Below are 24,716 nucleotides of genomic sequence, written 5' to 3'. Positions count from 1 at the left end.
TCTCAAGCTCTTGTCCGAAAGTCATGCCACAAGGGACATCTGTGTGATGTCAGCCATAAATTTTATAATTTAGAGACTAGATTCACCCTTGGGACAAGACTTTCTAGATTCAACAAGTATTTACCCAAATAACTATCTTGTACAAGACAATATATTTTATATAGGCGTTAGGATACTTAAAACAGTTCTTACCCCTAGAATTTAAAAATACAGTGAAAGATATAACACAAACATCTACTAAACACACATCAGGCTGGAGAGATGGCTCAGTGGTTAAGAACACCTACTGCATTTCCAGCAGGATATGGGTTGCTACCAACACTCATGTGACAGCTCACAACTATCTGTAACTCCAGTTCCAGGAAATTTGATGCCCTCTTCTGGCCTCCACAGGCACTGAATACATAGGGTATTGCATGCATGCAGACAAGCACAGCAATCTAAAAGACAGAAAAGCTCTTGGCTCATTTCAAGGTGAATCAAAAAGGCTGCAGGTGCTATGTGACACTGAAAGACAATTACTTCATTTCTGAACTATTAATGGAGAAGAATAAAGACCGGGCTTCAAAGAATGGAAAGGATTGATATTGAGAAACACAAAGACAATATTTTCAGAGTGTCAATAATGGGAGATAAGAAATAGAAGTCAGAAGGCATCTCAGGCAGCTTCAACTGTCCATTATCTGCTTTGCTATTTAGTACTTGCTCTTTCCTTTTAAAGTGAAAACAATCATGTGTGTGAGTGTTTGCCTATGTGTATATATGTGCACCTTGGGTATGCAGTGCCTGCAGAGGCCAGAATAGGACATTAGATCCTCTGGGACTGGACTTACAGATGGTTGTGAGCCACCATGTGGGTGCTGGGAATCAAACCCAGGTCCTCTGCAAGAACAGTCATTGCTTTTAACTCAGCTATTTTTCCAACACCTCACCCTGCCTGCCTCTTTTTAAATATCAATAAAGAAAACAGTATGCCTTTAGTTATCAAAGGACTTGATTTATTTTATTTTTTATTTATTTTTTTGCTTGAGACAGGGTCTCCCTGAGTAGCCCCAATTGTCCTGGAGTGCACTATGCATAATAAGATAGCTTTAAACTCACAAAGATTCATCTGCCTCTGTCTCCTGAGTGCTGTGATTAAAGATGTGGCCCAACCCACCCAGGTAGGAGTTGATCTCTTTTTTGTTATAACCAGTATAGAAAAACTAAAATAAACAGCTCCCAAACAGCCAGGTGTGCAAAAATCATAAAACCACTGGCTGCTATTAAAGTCACCGTAATTGTAGCCACAGTTTGCTTAGTATAATAAACCCAGACATCTAGGGCAAAGGATGACTTGGCAAATGCTTCTTTGTTCAGAAATTCCTCTTCTGCCACCTCCACCATGAGATGTCGTAACCACCCATAAGCAGCATAGGTCCAGTCTGGCTTTGGAATTAAGCCAGGTTGACTGCAAATCAACTAAACAGAGCTTTGCATGTGCAAAGGCCAGGGATTCCTAGACTCACCTGCCACTCAAGCATTCATGTGTGAACAAAGCAATAGAGCAATATTTGAAGATGCAGAGGCTTAGGACTGTAGCATGGCTGGGTGGGGCTGGAGTAAATAAGATCTTGTTAATCAGATCATTTACAAATCTTGCCCTTTGCAGTGCCATAGGTGATACAGGAGGATGGGGATCTCTGTCCGCATCACACATTGGCATATCTCAAGCATCTAGAACAGACTACAAGGGGCACTCCGTCACTGGGTTGAGTAAGCAAATGACTTCGTCTTCAAATCCCCACGCTAGGTGGGGTGAGGATGCCAATCTTGGCACTCAGAGGTTCTCTGGAGACTGAGAAAGGGTTGCAGTATGGACACAGGTAGCCCGGAGCACATGCTGGGTCACTTCCGGGTCACCACCTTCCCTGTGGGCTCTGCTTGCCTTGGGACTGAGGCTGTGTTAGCAGAGGGTGGCACAGGCTACAGTCCAACCCACCCACAACACACTGGACTCCTAAGATTTTCCCCAATCTGCCAATTGGGGTGCTCCTTGTGTTGTTCATTTGTGGGGCCTCCCAGAACCACTGAGTTTCATTTACATTCTGTTTCCTCTACAACTCTGTGTGATGTGTGTTAAGAACGGAATTCTGCATTACCCTAGTGGATGATTTTTCTACAGTTAGCAAAGTTGAAAGAGGCATTTGTGTTCTCTCTCCCATTAAATGTGTATGTACATTTAATATATATATATATATATATATATATATATATATTATATTCACCCTTAGTCTTCAATATAGAAAATCAAATGCCCCTATACCATGACTGAACATCAATTATTTCCTGTCATCATCTGTGACACCGATGACAAGTGCCAGGCATATGCATATACTCCATACTCTGTTTTTTGTTTCTATTTTTTTTTAATGGAGAGATTTAAAGTACATATGATAAGGCTGGGGAGATGGCTCAGTATCTCAGCTAGGAGCACTGACTGCTCTTGCAGAGGACCAAAGTTCAGTTCCCAGCACCCACTTGGCAGCTAACAACCATTTGTAACTCCAGTTCCAAGGAGTCTGATGCCCTTTTCTGGATTCCTCTGGCTCTGTACACATGTGGTCCCCATACACACATGAAAGTGAAACACTCATACATAAAATAAATAGGATCTTTAAAAAATACATTTTGATACTTGAGAGAGTAATCTTCCCCATACAAGTCTTTGAACATGCTCTCTATAATTTTTTGATGGATGTTTTGTTCTGTGTTTTTGGTGCTTTTGGTAAGAATTTTAGAATCAGCTACTCTATGCTCACACACCAGCATAGAGCCTCTAGACTCTGGCTGGAACTTTATTGAGCTTTATAATCACTGTAGTAAATAAAACCTGACTCTGATATTCAACCTCCCATTCAAGAATACAGCCTCAACCTCCTTTTATGAGCACCCGGCTCAGGCTTTCAGCAAGACTTTCTTTGTTTTTCGTTTTTCTTTTTGTTTTTCCAGACAGGATTTCTCTGTATAGCTTGTCTGTCCTGGAACTCGCTCTGTAAACCAGGCTGGTCTCGAACTCACAGAGATCCGCTTGTCTCTGCCTCCGGAGTGCTGGGATTAAAGCCATGTGCCACCACCACCCAGCATCAATAATTTTTAGAGTGATTCCTAGATACTTTCTACCTTTGTTATTTGTGGGTGGTCTTTGTGTTCCCCACTAGCCAGCAATGTTTTGGTGTTGCCAGGGGGCTTCTTTGTGTTGCCCCGGGATCTGGCTGTTGTAGTGTGCAGCACCCTAGCACTCAGCTGCTTTTTCTCAGTGTCTTTGGGTGCATGAAGGAAGTGGGTATTGGGTGAGATCATCCCCACTGATCCTTCAGGCAGTATGTACTGCTCACACTTTCCTCTGTTGGGACTTGAGAGAGGGACTCCCGGAGGGGAAGGGCATCAATCATTTTCCTTCCCCTAGTGCACCATTCTGAGATCAGATCCATTTGGCCCCATTTTCAGACAGGAAATGCAAGTGGCAAAGTATTTTTTCCTGAAGTTTTAGTAAGTGGTGCTGTGTCCATCCCAAGCCCTTCTGACTGGGAAGCTAATGCTCTAGTGTTTTCCTGTGTATTTCTTGCTGTGCCTTCCTGAGGAGAAATGGAACCTTGGCCTTAACGTGCCAACACAGCTAGGCCACCAGGGTGGTACCAGCCAGCATTCCTCTAGAAACCCAGGCAGTTCACCTCCATAGCCAGTGAGGCACCTAGCCTGGGGCGCCCCCTGTAGGCAGCTCACGTCCCCGCATAGAACAATTCTCGGTACCTGGCCGTCATCTAAGCCTGGCCACTGCGAACAGCCTCTTGCCTTCCTTGCCCCTGCCCTTGCCCAGCCTCTTAGGGTGCTGTGATCTTCTGTTATAGAAATTCCATCTTATTGTTGCTGTGCTTAACTGTCACCTCCTACTTGGATGGAAATAAAATCACCTGCTTTCCATGGCCGGTCTGGCTCTGCAACAAATTCTTGCCTCACTTATGACATTGCCTACGGCTGCTCTACACGTGTCAAGGTGACTATTATCATTGTTGTTTAGTTCTGAGGCAGGACATTGCTATTTAGCTCATGTTGGCCTCAAGCTCATGATCCTCCTGCCTCAGCTTTTTTAAGTACTGGGGTTTCAAGTATGTGCCAAAATACCTGGTTCATAAAATTTACCACAATCTGTATTAATTTTTCTACCCAAAACAGTTATTTGTCCTATTTTTCTTGCCATTATTTACCTCACAGCTTTGGATAAGAAATGAGATTTTTTCCCCATTTTTTAAATTGAAAATATGAAACAGGCTTTACCACTTAAAATACTATTCTTAAAGAGTTATTTTATTTTTAGGTGTGTGTGTGTGTGTGTGTGTGTGTGTGTGTGTGTGTGTGTGTTTAATGCAAGGTTCGTGGAGGCCAGAAGAGGGCATCTGGTCCTGGAGTTACAGGAGATGGTAATCCACCCACGCTGGTGTCACTGGGAACTGAACTTGGATCCTCTGGAAGAGCAGTACACTCTGTCAGTGTACTTACATTGCAGAGCCACTTCTCTAGTCCCCAGTCCAGTGAATACAAGTATACTCACATTATTTTACAGCCACCACCACCATCCATCTCCAGATGTCTTTCTTTTGGTTGTGAGCTGCCATGTGGTTGCTGGGAATTGAACCTAGGTCCTCTGGAGGAGCAGCCAGTGCTATTAACTGCGGAGGCATCTCTCTAGCCTCAGTTCATTTTTATGAAGATTTTGTTTTGAGGTTTTAAGATCACATCATTTGCAATAAGAACCCTCCCTCTATTGGCATTGAGCCTAGATTTGAACCTTTGTATTAACATAAAAAAATCTGTGTTGGGATTTACATGGATGTATTACTTCAGCTTATGATACAAATCACCTGATGGTGTTTATTTATATGGATCATAATGAAAAAAACATTCAAGACTGGCTAAGTTTGTGGTTTATCTGGTTTATGTGTGTTGCAGTCTGCTCTGACCCCTTAAAATAATGCTCAGGATCCAAGCTTGAGTCATTTGCATTCAAATCTTTGCTAAAACCCACATCCCAGAGGCTGGAGAGGATAGGTCAGGTTATAAAGTGGTATCATAAAACCTCAAATAAACCTGTTCAGGACAAGGTGGCACATAGTTAAAGAAATATTCTTTTTTAATATATTAAAATATTTTAAATATATATAATATAAATAAAATACATAAAATATATTTAACATATTTTAAAATATTCTTTTAATTTTTTGAGATTATACGATTACATCATTTCCCCCTTCCTTTTCCTCTTTCCAAATCTTTCCCTATACCCATCCTTGCTCCTTTTCAAATTCATGGCCTCTTGTTTTCATTAATTGTTGCTGCCTACATGTATGCATATGTATATACTCAAACACTTTAACGGCCTATTCAGGGTACAGTGACTGCAGTTGACAGCACGGCGTTCCTCTAGCGCCCTCTGGTGTTCTGTTCATATCTTTCCAGTCATTACTGGCTGCACCTATAGCCATTTGGAAATGTGTACTGTGGGAAACCACTAATGAGTCTAAAGAGGAACGCATCAGAGAAAGCAAACCCATGGCTTACGCAGCTCACAAGCAGCCTAGATGCTGATTATGCCTATATATAGAGCTGGATCCGGAGTCACGTGGAGTGAGTAAATACTGGGGCTCACGAAGGAAATCTCTGGAATTCTACCCAGTGCTTACTTTGTGGGAAATTTCCATGAGAAGCCACAGGTGATTGATAACAGCAGAATATTCAAGGAAACACACTATTATTAAACTTAATTTATCATTACAATGTTGAATAGCTGGGTGTGTTGGCACACACACACACACACACACACACACACACACACACACACCACACCCCTGCAATTCCCATGGGAGGCTGAGGAATGAGGTTCCAGGCTGGTTTGATCTGTGCAACAAGACCCTGTTTCTAAATAAAGAAGCTGAACAGATGAAATGAGTGAAAATTAACGGCCCAAAGTGCCACTGGGCCCGGTTCACACTTCAGGGATGAAAACATGCTCCCATAGTAGATAGAGATTTAGAACTGACTATAGACTTCCGATGTAGGAAGCAAAGAGCCTGGAAGAATTAAAGAGCTAACTGAAATCCAGCAAATTTTCTAAAACACAGGATAAAAGCATGAAAATTATAATCACACACACACACACACACACACACACACACACACACACACAGAGAGAGAGAAGAAGAGAGAGAGAAGAGAGAGAGAGAGAGAGAGAGAGAGAGAGAGAATCAGAATGAAAAAGCATACCAAAACACAATGGATATAAATACATCAAGAAAATAAGACTCAAATGCGCTGGGTGAGAAAGGAAGGAGGGATGGATCTGGGCAGAGTTCAGGGAGGGGGAGTGAATGCACTTAAAATACATTGTAGGTGAGGCTGGAGAGACGGTTCAGAGGTTAAGAGCACTGACTGCTTTTCCAGAAGACCAGGGTTCGATTCCCGGCACCCACATGGTGGCTCACAACCATCTATATTTCCAGTTCCATGGATCTGACGCCCTCTTCTGGCATCCATGGGCACTGCATGCACAGCACTTACATGCAGACAAAACACCTACACACATGAAATAAAAATAAGTAAGTCCTTTAAAAACATACGTTATATGAAATTCTCAAAGAACTATTAAAAACAAGGGGGGAAGGCACAAATGTTAATTTGCCTCCATATAAAGCAGAATTACATATGATTTATCTCTTATAATTCTTTGTTTTTTTCTTTCTCTGGGTCATGACAGGGAATTTCTTCTACAATGATGAAAATAAAAATTTAAGAAATAAACATCCATGAAAGAGAATGGACTTGCACATGGGTTTGTTAAAATATATGTAAAGGAAATTAGGGCAAGAGAAGTTCGGTTTTGTTTTCAAATTCTCCTAAACCTATATCTTCATTCCCCCAAACCTCATCCACTGCCTCTGGACTCTCCATCCTCCAGGACAAGTCCCAGTGCTAGAAGGAGCTCCTGCAGTTCCCTCCTTTTCATTGTCAGTTATGAAATCTACAATTTATGCAATCTGGTCCAGTTGCCTAGCAAACAGGAAGAGTGTTTCAAAACCAGAAAAACCACACAGTAGCCTCTGAGGCTGCGGTAAAGAGAAGGGTGAGGACTGGCTGACAGTTAGTGCTGAGGGGAATACGGAGATAAACCTATTCTCAATACAAAATCCCAAATGGAGAAATCAAAACAAGGAATGTTCTAGATTTTTCCCAAACAAAACTCTGTAACTACAGTCTCAAGAGTGTCACATGGTTAAGATGCCATAAATAGACCTTCAAGGACAAGTAAACAAAAAATTCTTTACCCCTGAATTTCTACTTAGGTCAATGGGTTTGGCCTCACCCATACCGTAGGTGAAGGGTGTAGTTGGCTGAGAGTCAGGGGCTGTAGTCACACAGGTGAGGGAGGGCCTCTGACAGGTTAACTCGGATGGGACCCCACCACTTAGCCTACTGTGCTTCCTACTTGCAGTCAAAAGTAGAGAGGATTGGGGCAAAATGGGACAGCCACCAGAAAAGCATGGAAGCTCCTTGTTTCTGTCAGAGCTTGGAGTTTACGGCTACCATAGTATCTCACGAGGAAGGATGCAACAGAGATAAGGGGAGGGAGGCCTGGCCCATCACCAGGCACAGCACAAATGCAAATGTCAGAAAAAAAGGAATCAGCCAGGGAGAATAAGTTTCCACTTCATTTTCTTCTTCAGTCCTTAGGAATGTAGCTAGACTAACCAGAGAACTCATTAAAAAGGCAAAAGAGGAAATGCCATCAGTTTCCATTAAGGGGTCTTCCTGTTGCTTAAAGTGGTTCATTTATTGTTCAAAGTGGATTTTACAAGAGCATCTACTATGAATCCTGCTCCAAGCCCTGAGGTTACCATGATGAGAAAGACAGATGAGGTCCTGCTGGCCCAGATCAAAAAGTAAAAATTAATGGAGGGATACAAAAATGTTAATGAAACAAATGCCCAGAGAAAGACCAAATGGCATGCTAGCCAGCAACTACTTTCAGGTGGGTGTCGGAGACGTACCTCTGAGGAGTGAATTATATACAGAGAAGACGGCTGAGGAGAAGTCAGGAAGGTCAGGTTAAGATGGCAGACAGACAGGACAAGAGGGACGTGCCACCACTTAGCCACAACTGGGGTCTTGGGGAGCCATGGACGGAAGGGGGAATGACCAAACAGAAGAGGGAATCTTCAGCAACACTACAACCAGCAGGCTGCTTCTGCCTATTAGAAACCCAGCACTTGACTGCCATAGGTTACATAGCAAGTTTTGTGGCTAGCCTGGGCTACATGTCTCAAAACAACAACAAAATAAAACCATCTCTGAAACACCCAGATTCTAAGTCCTGTGAGGTTTAGTTCTATTCTTGTTTGCCATCTGTTGCTGAGACAAAATACTGACAAAAATCAACTCTGTGAGGAAAGCGTTTACTTGGCTTTCAGGTTACAATGTATCATCCAATGACTCCAGCTCAGGAACTCAAGCAGAGACCAAGGAGGCACATGCTTCTTGGCTTGCTTCATCTGGTTTGCTCGACTACCTAGGACAACCTGCTTAGGGATGGCACCGCTCACAGTGGCTTGGGCCCTCCCACATCAATCATAAATCAAGAAAACACACCTCCAGACATGCCCACAGGCCAATCTGATAGAGACAATTCCTCACTTGAGGTTCCATCTTTCCAGGTGAGATAGACAACCAAGATCAGCCAACACAATTTCTGTAACCAAACCAACTACACACTTTATAAGCCTGCATTGCAATGTCCACATTGGAAACTGATTTACCAATACTCCTTGTCTTTCATTTCCTTCTCTGTTACTTATTTGATGTCAAGGCTGTTTGATGCCTGAGAGAGAGGTTGATTTAGTATCAACCATCAACTGAAAACATTGTTCCCTGAGAAAACTTGAAGCCATTCACTAAAATAAAGTTGAGTGATTTTCCTGAATGTCAACGACCCTGACAACATCTGTTTTCCTATGATAACAAGAGTCAGCTTGGTGTTTGACTGGTATTCAATCTTACTGGTAACCGTTGAGGATGGTATTTGTGCCCAAGCCAAGAAAGAACGCCGGTGCATTCTGCTTTTACTCATACAATTGTTTCCTGAGGCTGCATGATCCTCACAGCTAAGGCCCTGGAGCATTCCATCTTGTGGAGCCATGAGAAGAGTTGCTGGAGGTGACTCCTTCTGAGCTGGCCCAGTCCTGAGTCATCACTGGCCCCCTATCATTGAGACTGTTTGAACTCTCCCCCTCAACAACCTCCTTCCCAACAGGCAGTTAATATAGCTTCTCCCACGCTCAGAGGAGAGAGGGGGGAGTGTTCTCATTTGCTTTAGTTGACAGTCACACTCAGCTGTCAAGTCTGAGCAGGGACATAGTGAAGAGTTCACAATTCATCTCATTTTGAGACAGGACAAGAAATGTTACCTAAGAAACCTGCTTTTAGAGGAGAAAAAAAAAAACAAGAAGAAAAGGGAGTATTTGCCTAAGACGTTAATTAGATTTCCTAATATGTGTCTAGTTGGAGAGCACCTCTTGGGCTGGGGATATGGCTCAGAGGTTAAGAGCACTGGCTGCTGTCCCCAACAGTTTCCAACAACCACTTGGTGGCTCACAACCAACTGTAATGATATTTGGTGCCCTCTTGGGGTCTGCAGGCATACATGCAGGTAGAACACTATACATAATAAATAGATCTTTAAAAAAAGTATGTGCTCTTGTTTCCTTCAAAAGCTTCCTTTAAAAACAGGCTTTGGAGGATGCTGGAGAAAATGGCTTAGGGTTAAGAGCACTGACTGCTCTTCCAAAAGACCAGTGTTCAATTCCCACCACCCACGTGGCAGTTCACTGTTGTCTGTAACTTCAGTTCCAGAGGATCTGACACCCTCGTACAGAGATACATGTGGGCAAAACACTAATGTACATTGAATAAATAAATCTTAAAAAAACAACAGCCTTTGAGGACAGTGGTGGTGGCACATATCTTTAATCCCAGCACTCAGGAAGCAGAGGCAGGCAGATTTCTGTGAGTTCAAGGCCAGCCTGGTCTACAAAGTGAGTTCCAGGACAGCCAGGACTGTTACATGGAGAAGCCTTGTCTCAAAAAAAAAAATTAAACACAAAACAAAACCCCACAACAACAGCAGCCTTGGGGATGGAGGGATGGCTTGGTACTTAAGACAATACATTCCTCCTATGAAGATTCTAGCTCAGTATCCAATACCATTTTAGAGGACTCACAACAGCCTGTGACTCCAGCTTCATTGGAGTCCCTATCTACACACACGTGTGCATACTCTCCCCACATAGTTAAAAAGAAGGTAATAAATACTAAAAGATTAAAACAACTTTTGTGCTTATTCAAATTGTGTTTCTGGATTTATAGATTTTCATGTGTATGAGTGTTTTGCCTGATGGTGCCTGAGGCCAGAAACCAGTGTAGGGTCTTCTGGGGCTGAAGTTACAGATTGTGGTGAGCCACCATGTGGGTGCTGGGAAACTGAAACTTGGACTACTGCAAGAACAGCCAGTGCTCTTAACCACTGAGCCACCTCTCCTGCCCTCACTCTATCCCTTTTTAAAGACTAGCCCAGGGTAGCCTCTCTTGCTTCAGTCAACTAAGTATTGGGATTATCTGCCCCACTTTTATTTTTTTTATATTTTCAAGCCCATCCCTCAGTAAGCAGAGAGTGAATAAAACATACCTTCCATTTCCTCAGTGGCCATCGGAGAGCAAAAGTTCCATATAACGATGGAAGCTCCCAATGAAGAGTCTGAGGCTGTGGGTCCCAACTACAAAGTTAATAGTGACTCCTCGAGTTCTTGTGGGTTTCAGGACTTCTGAAGTGCATGCACACATTGTTGGATACGGGGATACACAGCTTAAGGTGCCCTTCTCATCCTGTACTTGTGGTACTGATGCTCAGAGCCCAGTGCCATGTCTGGAGTCCCACAGCTATGGAGAGAGTGCTGGGGCTCAAAAGCACACTTTCTGGCTCTGACCTCCTACTTGTGCACCCTGCCCTAGCCCTGTGATATCAAGAAAATAAATGACACACACAAGTCTCTGCTTGTTATTCTTATGTCATCCACATGGTTGGACAAACAGGCCACTGAGGATTGGAACCTGTGGGTTAGGACTCCCTATGCCAAACTTTTATCTTCAAAAATATTTATGACTTGCCGGGCATTGGTGGCTCATGGCTTTAATCCCAGCATTCAGGAGGCAGAAGCGGGTGAATCTCTGTGAGTTCAAAGCCAGCCTGGTCTACAAAGTGAGTAAGTGAGTTCCAGGACAGGCTCCAAAACAATACAGAGAAACCCTGTCTCGAAAAACACACACACACACACACACACACACACACACACACACACACACACACACGTTTTAGCAACTAAAATAATTTTATGTTGGGGGTCAGCACAGCATGAAGTACGTTGAGAACCACTGGTCTAAAGGGAAGTGCTCTCATGTCAGAACAAAGAACCCTAAACACTGCAGCTTACACAGTCAGAAGTCAGACTGACCAGACTCGTGCGAATTGTGACATCCTGACCATTGCCTGGATCTTTCCTAAGCGTGTTAGTTCTCCAAATGTTTCTGGGTACAGTTCATTTTGGTCACCTCAAGTGATGCAGTCTACTGCAGCTTTAGGGTCACAGAATTATCATTCTGATACAAAGGCACAACTAAAGTTTGATTCATGAGGCATTCATAAATAAAAGTATTCCTTTAATCTCTGTGTTATTCAGAATAATTTGAACCTGTATTTTAAGGAATCAATGTGAAATAACTAAATGTTGGTATAACAGACTAAACAATATATAGGTGTTTAGCTGACATGCAAACTAGCGAGCAAATGTTTGGTCTGCGTGTGGTCCTCTCTGGGGAGAGAAATAGGAACGCTCTCCTGTGGCTGCCTCTTGGTTGGGTGCCTATTGATGAGTGTCTGTTTAGTTGTGATTTCTAATCATTTCACATAGGTAGACTTCTAAATAATTTAGAGAACTTCTCAAGGGTGAGGGTATGAGTGTATGCATGCATGCATGCATACATATGTGTGTACAGTACACATACAATATATACACATACATTGTGTACATGTGTATGCATACATCTGTGCCTGTATGTGTGTGGGTATGTGTCTGTGTGTCTGTGTGTACCTGTATATATATATATATATATATATGTATGTGTGTGTATGTATATATATACACATATGTATATATATATGCTTGAGTTTGTGTCTATGTATGTGTGTGCCTGCATGCATGTGTACATGCATGTGTGTGTCTGTATCTGCATGCATATGCGTGTGTGCATGCATGTGTCTGTATGTATGTGGGTGCCTGTACGTTTGACTATGCACACACAGTGAGTTGAAATCACAGATCTAATTTTTCTACATCACTTATGGGAAAGTCATTTTCCTTAGTTTGGAAGGAACATGAAATTGTAAGATGCTGCCTTAGAAGAGGCTGAAAACAGAATTTTTGTTTATTTTTTGAAGAAGAGTCCATTATGTATCCTGTTATGTGTTTGAGGCTGACCTCACTATGGAGCCAAGATAGCCTTGAATGGTTTGTCTGTCTCATGAGTGCTGGGACTCTAGGTGTGCCCTATCATGCTAGCTAAGAATGGCATCTTTGAGCCTAGAAAGGCAAGTGCTTTAGGGAGAAAGAAGTTACTCTGGGAGGGGTGACATCCGGGGACAGATGCAAGTGTGACAATGGAGTTCCCTCTTTGGGGCTCGGAACTATGGCGAGACCCTGGGGAGGCAGGGATGAAGATAAGAGTTAGAGCACCTTGAACCCACAATGCTCCAGGTCTCCACCTGGCTGGTGTGCTTGCCTGGGACATTTCTATGGCCACAGTGGACACTGTGAGGTGGGGTTTGGGGGTTATTTCAATCTGCAGAACCAATTTTCCTGAACAGCTTCAAAAGAAACAAACAAACGAAAACCAACTGTGGCACTGTGTGTTCTGTAAGGTACTGAATTTAACTTGTCATTCAATGACACCTATTTTAGGGAATAAATCTTATCTACTTATGCCTCTTCAAGAAACACATTTTTCCACTATGTCATCAGCAGTAAATTTTTATAGCTCAGTTATTTAACACAACGGTTATAAGAAAAGTCTTTGAAAGCAACTTTGGGTTCTAAGACTTCCTTGCATTGGGAAAGAGGGGAAAATATGAAGAGTGGATCAGAGATATAAGTAAGTGATAGACTATAGAGATCAAATGTCTTAGGAATAATAATTACAACATGGGTCAGGAGGATTTTGAGTCTGGATCCTGTCTAAAGTGAATGAGATTGGAAACAGACAGCCTGCAGTGAGTACTTGGGGTGGGAGTGGAGGCTGCTGCAGAGTGAATCCTAGGAACGATGGCCAAATACCAGGCCCAGAGAGGAGACAGTCCAGCCTGGCCCAGGTGCCTCGCTTCTGGAAGCTACGCTGCCAGACATTATTTCTTGACTTCATACCCACATAGCCCTATGGTCACACGCTAACAGAAACCAAAGGTCTCTCGTTCCCCAGCTACAGTTCACAAATTCCCCAGAGGGAAGACTCAGTTGTTCTGAGAGGAGCCAGAGTTTAACTCTGAGTGGATGATTGGCTTCAGAGGAGTACAATGTGATTGGCTTAGTTTGGTCTAGCCCTGCTTCCCATCACAGCCTCAAGACCTAAAGACCACGTCATGAGAGGAAGCTGAGCATGAAGTGTGTGAAGTAAAAATAGACATGAACACAGCAGTTCTTACTTGGAAAGGTCTACAAAGGTCCAATTGCTTTATGTGCTATTGTTCTGATGAATTAGTCTACCCATCATGCCTTATAGGTAGGTATTATTGGACCCATTTCACAGAGCACAGAAGAGATGGCTGCCTCTTGCAGTCATACAACTAGATAGATGTATAGCTGGAGTCGGATTCCAGAGTCCAAGTGCTTTCCTTCCACTAAGACACCTATTCAAATGTGGCATGGTTCGGGGAGAGTTGTATTATGTTGACTCCACGTAGACTTATCAAGGACAGAAAATGCGCACCACATAGATTTCCAGTTCCAAATTTGTCACCCATGCAGACATTACTAATTGATCACAGGGCCCTGGATTTCCAGCCCAGTACCTCTTGCTCAAGGTTAGTAGTATTTTCTTTAAATGAATGTATGTATTATTTATTTAACCATAATCAAGAATTCCAATGACATGTGATCAGGGCTTTTTAATAAATCATAAAAAACAAAACATAAGAAATTGGGGGAAATGTAATAAAATCTGTCCTCTTGGACCTATTTTCCATGAAAAACGTTTGCTTTCCTGCTAGAACACTTGTGGTTGGAAGTAAATATAATCTTTATGGAGTCAATAGAATCCAGAGTATAATGGTACCATCTATAATCCTAGAACCTGGAAGATCACAAGTTTGAATATTAGCTTGAGTTACATAGTGAGAGGCTATCTCAAAAAGCACCACCCCTCATTGGGTGTGGGAAGACAGGGTTTGAATCCCAGCACTCAGAAGGCAGAGGCAGGTGGACCCCTGTGCTTGAGTTCTGGTTGGTCTATATAGTGAATCCCAGGTCAGACAAGGGCTACTTAGTGAGCACCTGTCTCCAATTTTAATTAATTAGTTAATAAAAAAATACCCCCCCAACAAACCCAATCTGTAAAAACCAATGTATGAGCTAATCTGGCAATACCAATGTATGAGCTAATAAATATCTGTTAATAATGTCTGTTGAAATTCTTAATAATGACATTTCAAACTACCTCCTCAAGATGATAAAGACCATGTAGAAGAATCAAATTATTTACTCACTTACTTATTTTTCTAGTTTGGCTAGCACAGACAAGGTCTCATGTAGCCCAAGCTGGCCTCACACTTTCTGTGTAGCTGAGGTTGGCCTTGAACTCCTCTTGTCTCCACATCCAAAGGGCAGGGTTGCAGGTGTGTCTCAGTTACCACATTGGGCTCTCTAGAAGTGTTTAAACTTTTTTTCTATCACAGGTACAGCTTGTACATAAACTATTTTATTTTACTACAAAATTCACACTCACCAGATATACTTTTGGATGTGCCATCTTCTCTCTGCCTTTGGAACTGTCACACTTGCTGTGCATCTAAGTCTTGACACTGCTTTCCACCTGTCCCTGCTTTCCACCTGTCATCATCGTGACTCCTGTCTTTTGTGGTGACACAGTTTTGGAGACAAATGATACAATACCAAGACTTCTAGGACACAGATATGAACAGAGAAGGGAATTCACAATGATGATGAAGACAGGACCAGAGACAGGACAGCAAAAGAAACACTTGTTTGGCTTTGAAGATAGAGGAAGACCACAAGTCAAGGACCATGGGCAACCCCTGCAAGCTCTAAGAAGATGAAATGTACTTGTCATCCCATTTCAGTAAATATTGGACTTTTTATATACTGAGCTGTAAGATAATTTACATTTTTTGAGATTTATTTCATTTTAATTATGTGTATATTTGTGTGCGTGTGTCTATATGTAGGCATGTGTACATGTGAGTGCAGATGCCTGGAGAGTCCAGAAGAGGGCGCTGAATCCCCTGGAGCTGGAGTCACAGGCAGTTGTGAGCTGTCCAGTGTGGGAACCAAATTCGGGTCCTCAGGAAAAACATCACTCAATCTTGACCGCTGAGCCTTCTCTCCAGTCTGGATAATCCCATCCTTAAACCACTACACTGTGGCTCTATGTTGGTAGTATTGGGAAAGAAATCATCACCTTTCCTCAGGAAACACCACTTTGGTCCACGGATCTCATGCTCTATCATCATAACTTAAAAACTCAACTGAACCTCACCAAAGCTGATTCTTTGTAAAGTTGAACTAGGGATGAAAATGTAGACCCCAGACACAGGACTATAGAGTCTCCCACATACACTGGTTTTTACACTTCCATATTCAATAGCTTCTTACTGTCTTTGATAAAAGCTTTGGACTGAGTTATTACCATCGCCTGCTTCAACTCTCTGTCTCACTCTTCATTTCGTCACCCCACTTGTGCCCCAGAAATCCTGATGTGGTCCTCTCTGCCTCTCAAATCACCATTCCTGGATCTCAGTCCCCAGGTCACTTCCTTCCTCATGTCTGGGGCCTTCATCACCTTTCACTCACCCTTGGACTTTTATTTCGCACAAGTTATCAAGGAAATTCTCAGGAAAGAGGCTATGCACAGGTGGCGTCTTCTTGTGTCTTTAGAAAACATACTGGAACAGACCAGAGCCCTTGTCTTCTCACCGTGGTGTCTCCTGAGTCTCAAAGCTTATCTGTGCTTACAGTGGGTCATGTCAGAGCCAGCCACCTCAGCTGCTAACTCCCTGAGGGCTGCTGACAGACTTTATATATATCTGTGTATATCTGGTATGATGGAGTTCTTTGCAGAACCTGGGAAGTCCCGTCATGCTAGCATGTAACCTGGGTACTATTTCTGTCTTTCCCTCTGCTTTCAGTCCCAGTGTATTTTTGTTTTGGTGTGAAGTCAGTTCCCAGTGTTTCCGTTAACTGCCCAGTGAGTCACAGTTACAAAACTGTTATTGCCTATGTGTTGGAACTAACCAAACACACATTAGGGCTTTTCTGAGAACCAAGTGAACTCATCCATGCAATATCCTCAGAGACTTTGAATATTATAAGAATTTTCTTTTGTAAAGATATGTCTATGAGTGTTGGCCTACATGTATGCATGTGTGCCAGTTGTGTGCCTCATACCTGAAGAAGTCAGAAGATGTAGGTAACTTTTAGAACTGGAGTTACCAATGGTTGTGAGTTGCCATGTGGGTACTGGGAACCAAACTTGCCATCTCTCCAGTCCCAGAAGAATTTTCTTTAAAAAAAAATCTTTACATATGAGCATTAGTACCCTTTGGTAGGACAATGGTTGGCAATGGGTGGGCTTCAGCCTCAAGCTGTTTGGGTTTTGTGACAATTTTAATTAGCTCTGTTGCCCTGGGAAAGTTACTTCATCACCCTGTGCTCATTTATTCTTTAAAATAGTGGGATCAGCCTAACATAGTTCTGAGTATTAAATGCTCTATCTTATGCGAAGGGCCAGTATCTATGCCTATCATGTTAGTAAATGCTTAATGAATATGAATTTTAATTAGGCCTCAACAAATCTCCACTATATGTTGGGGAACCTATGACATGGTTCACCACCCATTGAGAGAAGCCCTGGGAAGCCTGGTTCTCCCTACAGAGGTAAGGATGGAGAAAGGCCAGTACTTAGAGCCAGGTGCAAGCCTGATGTGGGATAATGCTCTTGTTCACTGTAAAGATTTATCACTCGTATTGGTTTAATAAAACACTGATTGGCATAACCAGGCAGGAAGTATAGGTGGGGCAACCAGACTAGGAGAATTCTGGGAAGAGGAAGGCAGAGAGGTAGTCATCAGCCAGACACAGAGGAAGCAAGAATGCCTTACTGAGAAAAGGTACCAAGCCACGTGGCTAAACATAGATAAGAATGATGGGTTGATTTAAGTTGTAAGAGCTAGTTAGTGATAAGCCTGAGCAATAGGCCAAACAGTTTATAATTAATATAAGCTTCTCTGTGTTATTTGGGACTGAATGGCTACAGGACCGGGCAGGACAGAAACCTCTGTCTACACAAGCCCCTTTGGTGAGAGGTGTGACTCCAGCAGCATCAACAGAACTGCAGAGGTCTTCTGTGCCCACCATCATTAAGCCACTCCCACCCTCCATGGTCACCGGTGCTTGTTCTAAAGTTCCCGGCTTAACACCCAGGAGTGCCAAACTTTTACATGGAGTTTTTCCATTTGGCTCAACATAGGGACTTCACACACAAAGCACCTCAGGTGTTGTCAGCATGTATCAGTTACCCAACAACCCGGGACAGGACCTTCTCTCTGGCATCAGTGGTATCTGCTCCCTTGGCCCCCAACTGCAGTTATCTACTAAGAAAGCTCTTCCTGGGGCCTTCTACACTGTGTTGCTCAGGGAGTAACAAAGGGAAGCCAGAGAACATTATTGCCCTTCCTAGGAAATGATGTGCAAAGCTGCAAGTTCATGCTGTTGCTCTGGGCCATGGCTAACAACCAGTTATAGGCTAAATGTAAGGAAAAGACATGGCATAGCCAGAGGAAATGAGCCGGTGTAACTGTAGTTTGCTTGGTGCCTATGGAGGCCCCCAGTGGGTAGTGAACCCTCGGAAACAGTGGATAATGCGTCAAACCAGCAGAATAATGACGAGGGACCAGGGAGATGGCTCAGCAAGTAAAGGTACTTGCCACCAAGCCTGATGGCTTGAGTTCGATCCCCAGGACCCACATAATACTTGGAGATTGTCACATATGCATGTGCTAAACTATAGAAATTCTATACAATTCTATAGAAATTCTATACAAGGACCCACTGGCCTCACTAAAGCTCCCACTGCTGTGCTCCACCTTTTCTTCACTGGTTGATTTTAGTCTAAGCTGCTGGTTTAACACAAGGCTTTACAGTTCTTCAAAGATGTGCCAGCATCCTAACCCCAAGAGCAAGGGAAGGAATGTATTACCTTTGGTGGCAGAAAACATTCTTCAGGGGTTGAGGGTATTGCAATGTGGAGATGGCTCAGGATTATTTAGAGTGTGTCCTAAATGAATCACAAAGGTCCTGAGCTTATAAAATCAAGTGGGGAGGGGCGGAGTCAGAGGGGACTCTGCAGCTGTGTGAGCAGAGGCCAGAGTGGAAGTCATTAGGTGTCAAGAAACACAGGCTGTCACTTGGAGCCAAAAAGAGTCAAGGAAAGGGCTTTTGCTTAGGGGTTTTAGAAGGAACCCAATCAAGCAGATCCTGCTTGACCTCCCACACTTAAAAGTAATGACTGTTGTTTTACAGCATTTGTCACAGTGGCCGCAGTAAATGAATGCCCCCAGGGTAGTTATGCAAGGCACTGATCGGTACAAAGCCAAATGTAATTACAGTGGATTTCAAAACTGCACCAAATATTTAGCAGTTCTTAACCCATGGAGCATCACAAATTAATGCATCATCAAACAAGAATCAGCCTTTCCACTATCAGTTACTAAGGAATTAAAAAACCCTTCGGATCTCACAAGACAGTTTAAATCCCATCATTTCCTCCTTTGTTCTGTGAGTTCCTTCCTCTTCGTTTCTCTCCATTTACATCATTCTTCTATTCACTAGGTCAAAGTTTGAGGTCTAAAATTATCTCTTCATAGAGCCATGCCTAGTCGGAAGAAAGTTTGCCTATGGCATTCAGCTCCCAGAAGCCTCTGGGGAGCCACTAAGCTGAGTAGCTCTGAAGACTGCTGGATTCCAGGGCGGAGTCTGAAACCCTCAATGGGAAATGTTCTTGCTCCCAAAGCTATGGACTGAGTGGTCAGACAGCCTGGCTTCCTCGAGGGCCAGAGTGATCTCTTCAGCGGGGACTGTCAGTCAAAATATAGCATTCACAGCCCCTCCAGCGGCACAAACAAGGATGGGGTGCAGGCCTGCCTGGCTCAGTGTACAGTGTCACTTCACTCCTCAGAGGGAGGAGAGCTTCAGAACAAAGAGCCACAACAGGCCAGCTGTTGCTGTGACAAAGGACTCTCCTCACAACAGCCACCCTCCTCACTTAAAAACCTTCTATTGCTAAATATCATATGCAGAGTGTTTATCTTGCATGTATGTATGTGCACTATGTGTATGCCCTCGAACTGGAGTTACAGACAACTGTGAGCTGCCATGTAGGTGCTGGAATTGAACCCAAGACCTTTGTAAGGGCATCAGGTGCTCTTAACCACGGAGCCATCTCTCCAGCCCCCAAAGTGTGTTTCTTTGTTATCTTGACAGATTTTAAGTATGGTGCTCTCCTTGCGAGAAATCATCTATGATTTAATTTTCTTGTAGATGTCAACCCAGAACTTGGAAGGCTGAGGCAGGAGGACTACTGCTCAGTTTGAGGTCAGGAATGGCTACATAGCAGACCTTCTCTAAAAAAAAAAAAAAAAAAAGTGGAGAGCTGGGTGGTGGTGGTAAACACCTTTAATCCCAGCACCCAGGAGGCAGAGGCAGGCTGATCTCTAGGAGTTTGACGTCAGCCTGGTTTACACAGTGAGTTCCAGGACAGGCTCCACAGCTACAGAGAAACTCTGCCTCCAAAAAAACCTAAACAACAACAACAACAAAAAGTGAGTCATTCAATAGGTACTGAAGGCTGAGTATGAATCCAGGGCCTGTCTCACCCCCAAAAGTGAGTGTACACACACTCACACACTGTTAACATCACAAGTCTGTCTAGAAAGCATCTGATCTTTTATCTAAGACCTTGGAGGATACTGCCAGGAGAGCCATTAACACTACATGGTGCCTGCCTCACGTGGCTATATCCATGCCTTTTTAAAGAGGAAAAATGACAAGTAGGATGCATTTCTCTATGTCTATGTTATGTTTTCCTGAGTGTGGACTTAATGATCAATCTGTCTTTACATATGAAACCTCTAGATGCCCAATACTCTACACAACGGTCTCCTTACACAATAAAAATGATGTAATAGACTAACATGTATAACTTGAGTTAAATTCACTTAGATTAATGGATACATTTTATTTCCTCTCATTCACCCCTGCGAGCAACACGGTGTTAAACAGAAATGTAGGCACAGATCATTTATGAGCCATGCTCTTTTTCCCTCAGGCATTAAGTGATCAATACATCAGAAGTACAATCTAATCACCAGTGTTGAAGCGTAGATAAAGCCTGCTGCGAGAGTACTAATCATCACGGGAAGTTTCCTCTAAGTGAAGCTTGGAGAGAGGAGAGAAAATATTTTTAGAATAGGCTGACAGTCAGAACAGAGCAAAGCCATAGAAACCAATAGTAATGTATTTATTTCAAGATTGAGAAACACAGGACAGTGTGGCCTGTGACATCTATAGGAGAAGGACAGGAGGAGCCAGCTGGGGAATAATTGATGGAGTCTAAGATTAGCAAAGCCAATTTACAGGCTGTCCCTTTGCTGTAGGGAGGAGAAAAATCTCGAAAAACAAACGAGGGGCCTAACAAAAATGCATCCTGCCGCTTTATGCTGTTAACCGTGGAGAGCTAGCCGGGTTCTTCATTGAGACAGTCTCATCTGTCCTTTTGTGTGGGTGGCATGATGCTCACCAGCCTACAAAGTGACAATGGTGCTCAGGGTCCTGGAAACACCCCGAGAGCATCTCACTGTCTTCTTTGAGCTACTCTGCATTATTGATGCAGGAATTTTGTCTCAGACAGGACAGTGGCTGGGCTAGAGGTCCCCACTGCCTCCCTTATAAGACAATCCCCTCTGATGGTACCTCTCTTTGAAGTCATTTTTATGTCAATTCTTACTTTTAGATAAATTACTCTTTATTTAAATTTTTAAAATTTTATTTTTTAAATGCTATATATATATATATATATATATTTATCTGTGAATATGTGTGTGTGTCCGTGCGCACGCGTGCACACAAGTGTGTGGTTATGTGCATAAGAGTGTTGGTGCCTGCTAAAGCCACAAGACACTGGATCCCATGGACATGGAGCTAGAGTTACAGGCAGTTATGAGTTGTTCTGTAAGTGACGGTATACAACACATCCTTTAAAATGTGTGCTCTTACTTTTATATTTTAGTAGAGCAGGAGACTTGGGCAAGAAATCCAGGTCCAGGCAGACTCCCCCTGCCCCATCTGCTGATACCTTGTGGTGCCACACTCTCCTCAGGATATGGAACCATGATGACCGATCACGTACAATCAAATGGAGATTTAGCAATGTCGTATATCCAGCCTGAAGCCTGGCCCTACCATGAAGGCTCCTGAATTGAGGTGCACTGCCTTATGCCAAGTCTCCATATTTAAGATGATGAGGGCTGGAAAGCTGGCTCTGTTTCATTCCTTTTCATTTCACCTCCTTTCAACTCTGAGTTGTGTCTTCAGGGCATGAGCTGCCATGTCTGACGGCAACTGCCAGGCACTGAAATGAGGACTCTTAGCCTTTCATTTGTACATGCCACCCAGCTCAGTGTGCACGGGCTTCAGGGCCTGGCACTTAGAGGCATTTAGCTGTCTCCCAATTTTACAAACATTCAGATGTTCGTTCGCAGACACCACTGAACTGTACGTTCCCAATGAGTCCCTCTATTAGTTACTCTTCTGTTGCTGTGATAAAACACCATGACCAAAAAGCAACTTAAGGAAGAAAGGGGGGGTGCTGGTTTACAGTTCCAGAGAGAGGGTTCATAATGGCAAGGCAGCAAAAATAGGAAACTAGCTGATGGCATCTTTTTCCACGCCCGGGAAGCAGAGAGAGGGAATTGGAAGTGGGGTGGGGCTATAAACCCCCAAAGCCCACCCCCAGTGATGCACTTCCTCTGGCAAAGCTGCACCCCCTAAATATTCTATAATCTTCCCAAACATCAACACCTACTGGGGATCAAGCGCTTAAACACACAAGTCTACCGGTGGTATTTCTCAGCAAACCAGCATAGCTCCTAAAGAGAAATTCAGTGGTGAAGAGAGCCATTCTGCAACAGTCCCCAGGATTGCTGCAGCCTCTCCATACTGACCCATCTCAAGTAACACAAAGGCCCACAGATATCTGCAAATCTTCATCAGGGCTCCACAACACAGCACCAGCTTGCCTTACACATGTCTATAGGCATGCAAATGGAAAGCAGAAATACCACATCAAATTGAGCAACCTTTAAAAATAGTAGCAGGCCTCATTTGTAACATGATATGCAAGTGAGAACCACAAATGCCATTTATCTAGTGTTTGCCTATCGCTATTTCTGACATTCCCCTTATCCGTCATCTTGTAAGAATGAAAAAACAAGGGCCCAAAGATGGCACAACTAGTCAGGAATGCATGACTTGGCTCTGAGCAAAGAGAAATCCATTTGAAAGTTCAGTTGGAGAAAGGGAAGTGGCATCTAAAGTGGCCAGGGGAAGTGGTGACAGAGATGGCTGGGTGGAGGCCTTCTGGGCCCTTGAGAGGCAGCTCTCAGCCTTTGCTTGACTGAGGCCCATGATGAGACATGTTTTAGGCTCAAAATCTCAGTACCCATGGGACACACACAAATGGCATGCAAACATACAGCTTAACTAAAAGCTTCACAATGCTACACTGAGCCTCAGCAACATAAAGCACTCATAGTTCTTTTCTTCATTTCTGCTCATTGAATCTCTGTCTCATTAAAATTGATGACTAGGCCCATAAACGTATGTCACTATTCATGAGGATGACGATGGGTTCAGAGACATCGGATTCCTCTTTACCAGATTAACTCTACCAGCTAAATTATAGATCATACCTCTGTATTTTCTTCTTCTGGAAAAATGATTTTAGTACTCCATAAGTTATTTCTATATGGAAAATTAGTAAAACATTTTTCTGCAAATACTTACTTACAAACAATTTACATTAGTAGCGAACAACTTTCCAAACAAAAGATGAGTAGACACAAACAAAGTGACTTGGGAGAAACTTGTGGGATTTTGAGTGAGACCCCTCACCTCATTTATATGTTTCTAAATCTGCATAATGGGATTGACCCAAACTTGGGTTCAGGCCACAAAAGGTTGGGGAAGGATACCATCCCATGTCCCTCATATTCTGACATTTGGAGTATAATGTCCCAGGCTGAGGGGGGGCAGTGTCAAGTTGCACCTAGTAGTTTATTTGAAAGCAGAAAGTTCTTTTGGGAGTTAACAAAAGTTGACTAAGACCAGATGGAAGAAAGGGCAGAGGTACCTGTAAGTGGGTTGTCCTGATACTGAGAGGAGCCAGGGTCAGAGGGATTTCATCTGTTGACAGGGCCTAGGCAATCAAAGGATGTTGCTTTCAGAATTTAAAGTGACCTCTAAAATCTTTTCCATAGCAGGTGGTGGCAGTAGTGGGAAAACACTCACAGGCCATGTGGGTGACATCCGATAGTATGTCACTGAAGCTGGAGTGGTAGAGTATGATGCTGAGGGCAGGGGCAGAACATGGACCCCCTGAGAAGCCAGTGCATCCTGGGAAAGTCAGCAAGGCTTTGATTGGCAATATGCTGCACTGGGAGTCATGGAATTACTTCTTTGTAGCCTTCCTGAATTGCAGCAAGAGAGATGAGCCCACCTGTCCTTGGCCATGGCTATAGAGCACCAGGCCCAGCAGGATGTGCCAGGGACAGTATCAGTATCTCCTCCCCATTGGAGCCCAGGGAATTCACCACCTTAGGCTGCAGTAGCTGGAGGAGTAGCATAACCACACAAGGGGGGCAAGCAATCCAACTTGGGTATTTTTTTTTCTAGCAAGAATATCATAGGAAAGCTATAATTTTCCTTTTGGGGAGCAGCAGTTTGTGGCTTTCTGAAACAAGATGCAAGGGCAACTTTCCAGACTTCCTAAGCATTTGCTATGCTGTGGGAAGAAGTAGTACCTTCTAAGCCATCTGTGGGTCTTGCTTCTTAACAGGTAGTGTATACATCTAGGCTGATCTCAGGGCAAGCTCACTCCACTTTATGATTGCCCGATGTTAGGGCTGGGTAGCATGGGAAATAGAACTAGACATCCTGTGTGGGCTGTATGTTGAACAGGGGTGAAAATTATATTCCCCGACCCCCACCCATTACTAACTCACTGACAATTATTTTGGT

The 24,716-nt window shown here is 43.3% G+C and overlaps 1 protein-coding gene across 5 annotated transcripts in view; it reads right to left on the bottom strand.

Moving 5' to 3' along the window:
• The window catches only part of Fry (FRY microtubule binding protein), a 378,278-nt gene that overhangs the window by 313,533 nt on the left and 40,029 nt on the right, over window positions 1-24,716 (bottom strand). For 2 of the 5 annotated variants that reach the window (XM_035443183.1, XM_035443186.1), the window contains exon 1: window positions 18,622-18,707. The exons of the other annotated variants lie outside the window; for them this stretch is intronic. The gene's annotated coding sequence lies outside the window, so the exon portion shown is untranslated. Of the gene's footprint in view, window positions 1-18,621; window positions 18,708-24,716 lie in introns of those variants that run through there. 5 annotated transcript variants of the gene reach the window in all.

The sequence above is a fragment of the Cricetulus griseus genome, chromosome 4 (genome assembly GCF_003668045.3).
Source record: "Cricetulus griseus strain 17A/GY chromosome 4, alternate assembly CriGri-PICRH-1.0, whole genome shotgun sequence".
NCBI lineage: Eukaryota > Metazoa > Chordata > Mammalia > Rodentia > Cricetidae > Cricetulus > Cricetulus griseus.
This window is presented reverse-complemented; position numbering and strand designations above follow the sequence as displayed.